The sequence below is a fragment of the Hemibagrus wyckioides genome, linkage group LG05, assembly GCF_019097595.1.
Source record: "Hemibagrus wyckioides isolate EC202008001 linkage group LG05, SWU_Hwy_1.0, whole genome shotgun sequence".
NCBI classification, from domain to species: Eukaryota; Metazoa; Chordata; class Actinopteri; order Siluriformes; family Bagridae; genus Hemibagrus; species Hemibagrus wyckioides.
In genome coordinates, this window is record NC_080714.1 from 14518351 (window position 1) to 14528610 (window position 10260).

Genomic DNA, 10260 nt, shown 5'->3' on the forward strand with positions numbered 1-10260 from the left:
TTTTTTTTATTTGACCCTGACACTGAGGTGGGTGGTACAGAGATTAAAATTGTCATATTGTTCAAACCCTAATTTGGGAAAATAATAGAGCTGCACATGTCTATTTTCATGTTGACTTAACCAGGTCACTGCATTTATGTTGTTTGTTTGAATAGCAAATATGGAAGTGAGATTTCTGACATAATCCTGTGCTTGTCGTTCAGGCAGCATGCACATTGCTGGTCATATTTGTGATCAAGCCGTGGTCCAGACTATACTGATTAATTTATGCACAAGAATACATTTTAAGTACTGGTGCTACATTGTATGGCTTTCCTTCACAAAGAAAGTATGCCAAGTAGGAAACCATGTGTCATGGGGAAGTCATGCTGTTGAACTTTTAACATCATGTCTGCTTCAGACTGCTTTTTCAGAGCAGCATTTCCACTGAGATTCCCAGTATAATCTTAAGCAGAGCTCATATTTATACATAAGGCATTTTCAGCCATAATATCTTTCTTGTTGATTATGGGTATTTAATGGTCGATTACATTGTGGATTACTAAAGAAAGTAAAGGTTTATCAGAAAGCTTCTGAGAATACATCTGTTTTCAGCAGAGGAGAAAAATGTATATTTCTAGTTTGGTTTTCACATTTATGTACTGACATATCAGACCTACATGATTCTCCTTGGACAAAGCTATTGCCTAAAGGCCTCAACCTGGCATTTAAAATTCATGTCACTTGTGAAAGTTTCTTCATAGTGACCTTTCCTTCGGCCCCTTCCACTTCTGTATCCAGCACTGTTTGCCCTGCAGACATACACACTGAGAAAAACACTTAGAAAATTGCCTCTGACCCAAACGATTAAATTAGAGACATTATAAAGTAATTGAAGGAGGATCAGGCTGCCCTCCAAAATGCATGCATATTTAATTTCTCCATACACTTCATCAAAAACTTAAATTATGATAGTGCTGTTTGTTTCCAGCTTGCCAATAATGGAAGTCAAACTGTGTCCCCTTGCTTCCCCAGTCTACTCTATCTAGACTCAGCTGAAGAGGTGCATTGTGGTCAGACTTGGTGGGTGAAATAGAAAGTGGATCCACGGATTGGGAGGTTTGACTGACAGCTTGGGAGCTCAGGGGGATTGTCCTCAGCCCTCTTGTGTTCAGAGACAGGTGGGACATAAGCAGCAATTTTCTGACTAGGAAAGCCAGTGGTACTTTATCTCAACATCACTGCTTCCTGCTGGATCACTGGAATTAAGACTAATAGATACCAAACCAAATCCACCATGGGGAAAGAGAACCTTGAGCTGAAACTGTAAACCTGCAGTCACACACACACACACACACACACACAGAGAGAGAGAGCCCTGTATTAGATCTCTTATTAAAAGCTTATTTCAATGCATGCACAAATACTCATATTGAAAAAAGGGTTCCTCATGAGTTCTTTAAATAGTGATAGAAAAATGATCAGTGATCAGTTGTAGAATTCTACACAGAACTTTCCCACTGGTGTACCTGAAGGATATTTTAGGCTTCTAGCTTCAACTTTTTCCCCTAAAAGCTTAGCATTTTCATGTCAAAGTGACACTTAAGACATCAAGCTAAGATTCACAGTAGAATCAAGTAGAATCACCTTCTTTGGACTGGGAATCTTGTTAATCTTGTCTGTTTGTATTGTCACTCAGTTCATCTCTTAAAATTGTTCCTTCTGTCCCACAAGTCTTGTGCAGTTTATGTAGTGAAATTAGAGCATTAGTTTCCGGGGTGATTGAGTGTGGTTCAGAGGCTTACAGGACGGCTGATAATCTCATTTAAGAATGCAGCTGGAATTGCAGTAGTGGAGACGGTGACAGTGCAGGAGGGAGAGAAATGTAATATAGCTGTGAACACAGAAAGGCCAGTTTATCAGTGCTTCATATGAGAGCAGAGAGCAGGGCTTGTGGAATCAGTTAGCAAAGGTCTTGCGTTCTGCAACTTCTCTGATAGCTGATAGATACAAGTCAGGTACTGTAAATGCTAAAATGTGTTTCTCTACAACCTAATACGTATAAGATTTTAGTCTGGAACTGCAAATATAATGGCAACATAAAATTTAATGCAATGTTCTGATATGCAATATATAATTGAACCCATGAATTCAGTTATTTGGTTTGGACCTGACTGAGGCAATACATGGCTTCCCTCTCATTTTAATTTCCAGCTATATTTCTTCTTATATCTTTCTTCCAAACAGCTTTGTGCTAAGGAGAGTTTAACAGAACCCAAGTGTCTATGGAACAGACGCTTGGAATTAACATTTACATGCCTGCATATTAACATTTCCAACTTGGTTGAATTCATTACAAATCACTTTGTGAGTCACAAGTCTCCATTTTTCTAGGCATGCAAAGGTCATGTGTGACAATGTCAGAGTTTTCATTGACAAAGAATGCTTTTGAACAGATTCATATAACCTGGTGGATGTGCAAGATGGAAGATAAAAAAGGTCAATGGGTAAGAACCTGAGATCTGAGACTGGAAGAAATGTAAAGCAGGAGTCTTGGCATAACAAGGCAGCAGGGAGAAGGCACGCAAGAGTCAGCCAGAAGTAGTGAGGGGAGGTAAGAACGCGGGCAGAGAGGGAAAGAGAGATTGCTGCTGATAAAGATATAAAGAGAGCGAAGCAAGGGAGGAGGATAATCCACAGGTTTGACCTTGCAGGCCTGATAGAGTCTTTGGTTGGAGAGACTGACTGAATAAAGCTCCTGCCAAACAGAGGCAAGCTGTGTCCTATTTTCTGAGTTGGGGACATGCCAGATTCACCTTATTATACACAGTGAGGATAACAGATATGAGATCAGCTAACCATTCGGCTCATTATCTCTCCACAGTCTATTAGTGTTGGCAGTGGACCGGTTAAGGCCAACAATGTCAGCATGGTCTAAGGACATCTGTGATGCTTGAGCCGGTGAAACTCCAAGCTGGTACATATCCTACATTGTAAATGTTATACATATGAGAATCCTTCACACTGTATGATCTCTGCCTTTTTGAGGATGTAATAAGGGACTGATTGCTATGTCAATATTATTGTGCCTGTGCTTCATTAAGGAGATAATCGACTATCTTAATATGCTTCACCACATACAGTGCATCTTCAACAAGCAGCAGTACAGAGGACACAGGTTACTGTATAAACTGAATAACTGCATATTCTGTGTGAATATACATGCAGTGGTGTAGAACAAGAAGTCTATGTATTGGAGCTGAACCTGAACCTGATTCAGCTCCTCCTGCCTGGACAGAGTTAAACCAAAAATTCAGAGAAGGAGACAAGTGAGTATGTATCAGGCCGGATAAGTGTGTTAAATATGTAGTTCACTGTTGTACAGCATGGTGTAGGTTAGGGTTAGGGGTTGGGGTTAGGCTTATAGGGGGAGTTGGATCACATCCAGTTTCACTCTCTGGATTTTTCGTTGTGCTGCCAGGACTATACTGGGAGTCACTTGAGAGCCTTTTCCAATAAATGCTTGAAAAAGCTGAATTTCATATGAAGAAAGTACAGCTGTTATTACTCCTTGGAAAGTTTTTATAAACATATGGATTAATAGTGTTTAAGTTATTGTCACAAACATGTAATAGCAAGACTGTGTCTAATATATAGATACAGTATAAAATGTATACAATAAATTTGTTTAGAATTTAAAATTGGTGCATGTTTAAGTAAAAGCAAAAGAATGCTTTTTTTACTTGATGCAGAATTTTTCTTAGCATGGTTTACCATCAATGAGAATTTAGTTTAGCAAAAGCATTTTGAGAATACTATCATTTTATTGTGTACATCAGTGAGATTGTTAAAGTGACTGAATACTAGGAGTAAAACCAATACCTCTCCATTGCTAGCTCAATAAAATACAGTATAATGAACAATACTGATGCGTCTATACAACAATACAGGACAAAACTCCCACCTCATGATGAATCAAAAATATACAGGTCTCATCTATTCCAAACATAACCAATACAAACTAGTACCTCAGAGACTGCAATCTGATTGTATTTCTCTAGTTAAACTTCACAACTGGTTAATGCAAAGATAAATCATCTGACGGTCATTCACTAGCCTCCCATCAAATTAGAGATGTGTCTAAGCAATATAGGTGTAAGTGTTCAGCAAGAAAAGAGCTAAAACTCCATTATGGATTAATCTGCTTTTGTTGTATACAATCATATTGACTCTTTCACTCAGAGTGATTGGTTTGTTTACATTACTCACACTCTCTCACTTTTTCTCCCCTTGTTGGCAGATGGCTGATATTGTGTAGATTTCTTTCATGCCTAACTTCAGGGTGAAATGATGCTTGAAGTATTTGAGTTAGTGTTTGATGCATGTGTACAAATTCCCAGTTAATTCTGACCCAACCCCCCTGACGCAGCACTGGCTGTGATTACTATTACAGGATTGTCATGGCGACTCATACTGAGACACATTCTTGATAGAGGATTTCTTCATCCCCTGACTCGATCCTATGCACAGAAGATTTTGTACACTTTAATGTACTACTGTTTGTATTTGTTTGTTAAATTCATGCAAAATATTTGCTGTTTTCAAGTGTTACCTCTCATATTGTATTATAGGAATATTTACATATTTGAAATATGACTATGCATGCAATTCTCATGATATTTATCCATTTCATTGTCTTCCATCATTAGAGCAAAGCACCTGGATTATCCTTCTGTGTGCTGAAAAGGATGCCATCGGTTTCCAGTGCCTTTCTAAGAGCTTCAGACTGCTCTTGCAGTTGGAGGCAAGCCAGCAAGGCTCTTTTAATGATGGAATGACTGTTACTGATGTGAAATGAACACACCAGATCAGGTTTGTGATTTCCCATTATCTTTACCCTGCCGGGAGATCTTGTGCTCACTCGCAAACAATCGATAGCGTTTAACGCCACTGGAGCATTGAAGGTAACTGACTGTGACATTCAGAGAACGGGGAGAGACAGATTTGTACCATTTGCTCTTCCTGCTAAAGGCAGACTGTAAAATTCGTATGAAAATTTTGAAAGAGCATTTCCATTTGTTGGGGCATTTTTGAGGCTGATCTCAAAAAGCTGTGCGCTTTTAAGCTTCCCCAAGAAATCATAAATTAATTGTAATTACTAATGAAAGCTGAGGTGGAATGAAACAGTCAGAGCTACTTCTCCTACTTGTTTTTTTCTCCTTACACTCAGGTCTCAGGTTTTCATTGTGTGTTTTGCCACTCAGGCTAGCTGGTGTGTGTGTGTGTGTGTGTGTGTACGTGCATGTGTGTGCGCATGTGTGTGTACTGCTGGATATGGTGTATGTCTCATGGGGCTGCTTACTGATTCTGTCCAGGTATGGAAAGAGGTCATAGGTTTAGCTCAGTATAATCAACCCGACTCTGGCTGTCCTCCTAGACCTGCAGCAGTCTGGCACTTTTAGAAGGGAAGTTCTGAATAGAACCATTTGGACTGCTGCTGCAGAACGGCCACTTGAAAGCTGAGCGAACCTCCAGTGCCAAAAAATCGCTCACTCCCTCCACATCTATTCACAACGGTTTTGCCCCGAAGACTGAAGGAACACAGGGGCAAAAAGTGAATGCCCTGTCATCCGAATGCAAGAGGCACGTCAGCTCTGTCTACTGTGTAGAGCATGGATTGACTTGAAGGTGTGCATACAGATTTCTCATGGCTTTCATACCAAACATTTTTCTGCACATTTACAGTAGACTGGAGAAGAGTGGCACTGTTAGATACTATAGTTACAATGGATAAAAATGTCTACACATCCCTATTAAAATGACAGGGTTTAGTGATGTAAAAAAAAGAAATAAAAGAAACCAAGATCAATGAAGTCAGATCATTTTCCTTTCTCAATGTTAAATTACAACATATACAAATTAAGTAAAAAAACCCCAAAACAATCAGATTAGTGTGGCACATTTTGACTTGGTAATATTTTCCCCACTTTCTTTCAAAAACAGTGTTGATCCATCAAACTGTAAGAGGTATTCAGGTTAACCCACAGATTTTTGGCTGGATTCAGGTCTAGCTCTGGCTAGCTCATTCAAAAACATTGATCCTCTTTTAATTAAACCATTCCTTTGTTTATATTGATGTATGTTTTGGGTCATTGTCCTGCTGAAAGGTGAATTTTCTTTTCATCTTCAGCTTTCTGAAAGACACCTGAAGGTTTTGCATTAAAATTGACTGGTATTTGTATCTGTTTCTGATTCCCTCCACCTTGAGAAAAGCTCCAGTTCTGCCTGAAGAAAAGCTCTGCTCTTTAGGATACCCTTTTGGAATTGTGATATTATTATAACTTTTGGAATTGGACTCATCAGACCATAACACAATTTGTCACATGGTTTTTGGTGATTTAATTTGGATGTTTTTTGTGAGAAAGGACTTCTGTTTAGCTGCCCTATCCCATAGCTCATAGACATTTGAAGAAAATGAAAGATTGTTGTCACATGCAGAGACTAATCAGTACTTGTCTCCTTTAATGTTGCTGTAGGTTTCTCGGCTGCCTCCCTGGCAAGGTTTTATTTTAACCTTTAGGAAATTTAGGAGGGATGTTCTGTAAATGGTGCTGTCATTGTGCTCCATTTTCTCTGTTTGTTGATGATGGTCTTTACAGTGTTCCATGATATGTCTAATCTTTTGGAAATTCTTTTTAAACCCGCTCCTGACTAATACTTTTAAACAAGTGAGATATCATGCATGCTTTGTTAGCTTTTTGTGGACTATGGCTTCAGGAAACCAAGAAGATCCAAGAACATCCTACAGAAACAGCTGATATTTATTTGGTGTTAATCAGAAACATTTCACTGAAGACAGTGTACATGAGATTGAATGTGATTGGATGTCATTCTGAATACAGCCACACCCCCAAATATAAAAGAATGTGCACATTTCCTTAAAATTTTTCTGTCTGTTTTTCACTTAATTTTTGGTGTAAATCTTTTGTACATGACAAAAACCTGCCATTTTATCAGGGGTTCAGGCTTTTTATGTCCATTCTATGGCGCTATCATGTTTAGTTCCCTGGACTTTGTGGTTAGCAAATGATTCTACTTGGTTCTTTGGGGGAAGAAGTCTGCCGGGATATTTATAGGTCTAATGGTATGCTAAACAATTTGCACTGGTTTCACTCTGCTAAAATGTCAGTAAGTTTTAATGCTATTGTTGGTCTGAATCATCAAATCAAGGTCTATTCATGAGCCCACAATGACTTCCTGCTTGGAACCATTAGAAAATTCAAAGCCCTATGAATACTTTAATCATTGAGGAAGTAATTGGACCAAATTTTGGATTCCATTCAATCTTTTTTTTCCAGTTTTTTTTCTTCAGCTCCTCTACTGAAAATAAAGCATTTACCATTTAAGAAACAAACAAAAGAAATAAATAGAAAAATAGGACTCATATAAAAATGTCTGTGTTTCTTACTCATGTAAGAGCTTTCCTCTTCTGTCAGTGTGCTACAGTTATGGCAGGAACATACTGACCTGACATGAAAGTTTTGGATAATAGCCTGTCTCCTGTTGAATTAATGCTTGTAAGCTTGGTTTAGGCTACAAAAATCTGAGATTCCTAGTTAAGTCCGGGGCTTAGCAGTGTCAGAGGGCACTGTTCTTTGAACCTATGCAGGCACTGCCCTTTAACCATAAGGTCCAGAGAGAGGAGAACTATAACAACAAAAGCTGCTGATTTGTGTTTGGCTTGTGTTAAATCACCTACATTAGTTTATTTATCACTTCATTCGAGCAGTAAACTGAACACTGTTGTCCTCTAAGTAAATCCTTTGCTTGGCTGGTCACATTGAGACTTAATGCACAGCCACATGTTAGCATGAATCAGTCTGGTCCGGTCCTGCCGTCTGCTTTCCATTTGCAGATGAAGATGAAGGAGGCATCGTTAAACATGGTGCTGTGTTTATGACCAACTTGTTAAATGTGACTGAAGATGTTTAGTGTGTGAGGAGAAAGGTAAGTATCAGAGCTCAGCAGCAGGACTAACCTTGGGGTTTTGCAACTTTATCTTCATATGCTGATTACTTGGCTATGAACTTGGCTGATAGGAGCCAATGAGGTTTATACTAATGACCCTCAGCCAACTGTAATTTTGGCATCTGTTTTTGCAGTCTCTTTCAATATGAACTAGTCTGCTCTCAGCGTGCTTCATTGTTTGGCCCGGCTGTAAGGATGGAGCCATTTCCCTTCTCTCTGACCTCCTATTCAAAACCTCCTTTCATTGCCTGTTTATTTCAGACCCCAGATTCATGCAAGACAATGACAGCTGACTGAACAGCTGGAAAAAAACAGGGTTTGACAGACCCCGCCAAAACGGTAGACTGAATAGCACACAGCAAACCAACCCTGTCAATGAGTTTAAACTGGCTTTTCCTAAGAAATATTTGCTGTTGTTTATGACTGTAATGGTGAACATGCATCTCTCTTTCTCTCTCTCTCTCTCTCTCTCTCCCCCCCTCCCTTTCTCTCTCTCTCTCTCTCTCTCTCTGGCTCCCCCCCCTCTCCCTTTCTCTCTCTCTCTCTCTCTCTCTCTCCCCCCCCCTCCCTTTCTCTCTCTCTCTCTCTCTCTCTCTCTCGCTCCCTTTCTCTCTGCTTGTTAAACAACTCTCTCAGGCAGGATCTGCCCAGCCTCTCAGCTAAATGAAAAAGCAGCGTGAAGAAGTCTTTAGGACCGTAACTCTTCACCTTTAGCTGTCCACTGGCTGACATTTTCCGGGAATGTGTGGTGCATGTGTGTGTAAATGTGTGGTCATTTTTTCAGAACTTGTACAGTTGTTAGAAATGCTGATATGTTGTGATGTATGTGGTGGCATTAAATGCAGTGTGGGAATGTGTTTGATAAGTAGAGATGTTATTCTGGTGCGGAGGCCAAACCCTGACAAGAAGCAGTTATATAGCTCATAGGTTAAAGAGCAGAACCATGAAGCTGCTGCATGTTTTTCTCCATGTTTCAACTCTCTTTCAATTTCTCTTTACCTCTGTCTCTTTCTTCAATTATACAGTATTTGTATAGCTGTAGTGTCAAAGGGTAATGGACATCATGACTTTTCCAGCATTTTCTAAGTAACATTTAATTTTCAGTGTGTTTCATAGCTTAAACTGTGATATCTGGAACGGGAAACTTACAAAGAAGTCTAAAAGAAATGAAAAAGCCAGCTCTGCTGATAGCACTTGGACATCTAGATTTCAGAGAAATTTTCTGCATTTATTTTTGAAGACAGAAAAGATTACGACTATGGTCATATACACGATATCAAACTTTAAAAAGAGGCCAGATCCAGGTGGACCAGGTCCAACAAAAAGTAGACCACTGTTAATGTGTTTTTATGAGCCAATATGTGTCAGACCAGACTGGCCCAGTAATAGAAATATGTCTCTGGTCAGTGAGTGCTCACTGGGAATGGCCTGCCCATCCGACCTTAACCCTATCAAGCTGCTCTGAAAGGAGATGGACCGAAAGGTTTGACAGAGATGTCCTGGAAACACTAATTGTTCTTATACAGAAAGTGTGTGCAGTGGTTGGGGTTGCTAAGGGAGACAGTTTTTGTCCTCTTTTCTTCTTTTCTTTTCACAAAATCTTCACAAATCTCTCAAAGCAAACCACACTAGGTGTCCAAAAGCTTTTGATTGACAATGTATATGTGATGTTTTTGTGCAAACGTTATTGTATTTGCTGAATTTTGGGCCTCTCGCTGTACATATTTACAGTATATTTGTGCTGTACACAATTGCAGAACACATTTACTCCCTCAAGCATACAAAGAGAGACAGCACTATTCTTTCCAGATTTTCTATTAAAATTCAATACAAAATACACATTAAATTTGTACAGCAGTCCCCTGGGGAAGGTAATGGCATTTAGTGTTGCCATTCGTTTATTTTTTTTTACACTTTTGTAAAAGCATTTTCACTTGAAATGGTTGCACTGATTTTGGGAGGGTAAATGTAACTGCTATATCACTTACAGTAGAACACATTATTAAAGCCTTTGTGATGAATCAAAAACTGCATTCAGGTCAGAGGAAAAAGGAAGGAGGACATTTTTTCTAACTGCTGAATTAAAACGTTTGACACTCCCTCACTGAAACTCTGTTTAACTCTGGAGCTGATCAGCATGGCCAGAGCTGAAGACCTGATGGTCATGATACGATACAGCATGTAACTCAGCTAATGATGTATCCCAAGGGTTTGAGATTTGGGGTTTGTGTGTGTGTACGCGCGTGTGGCCAC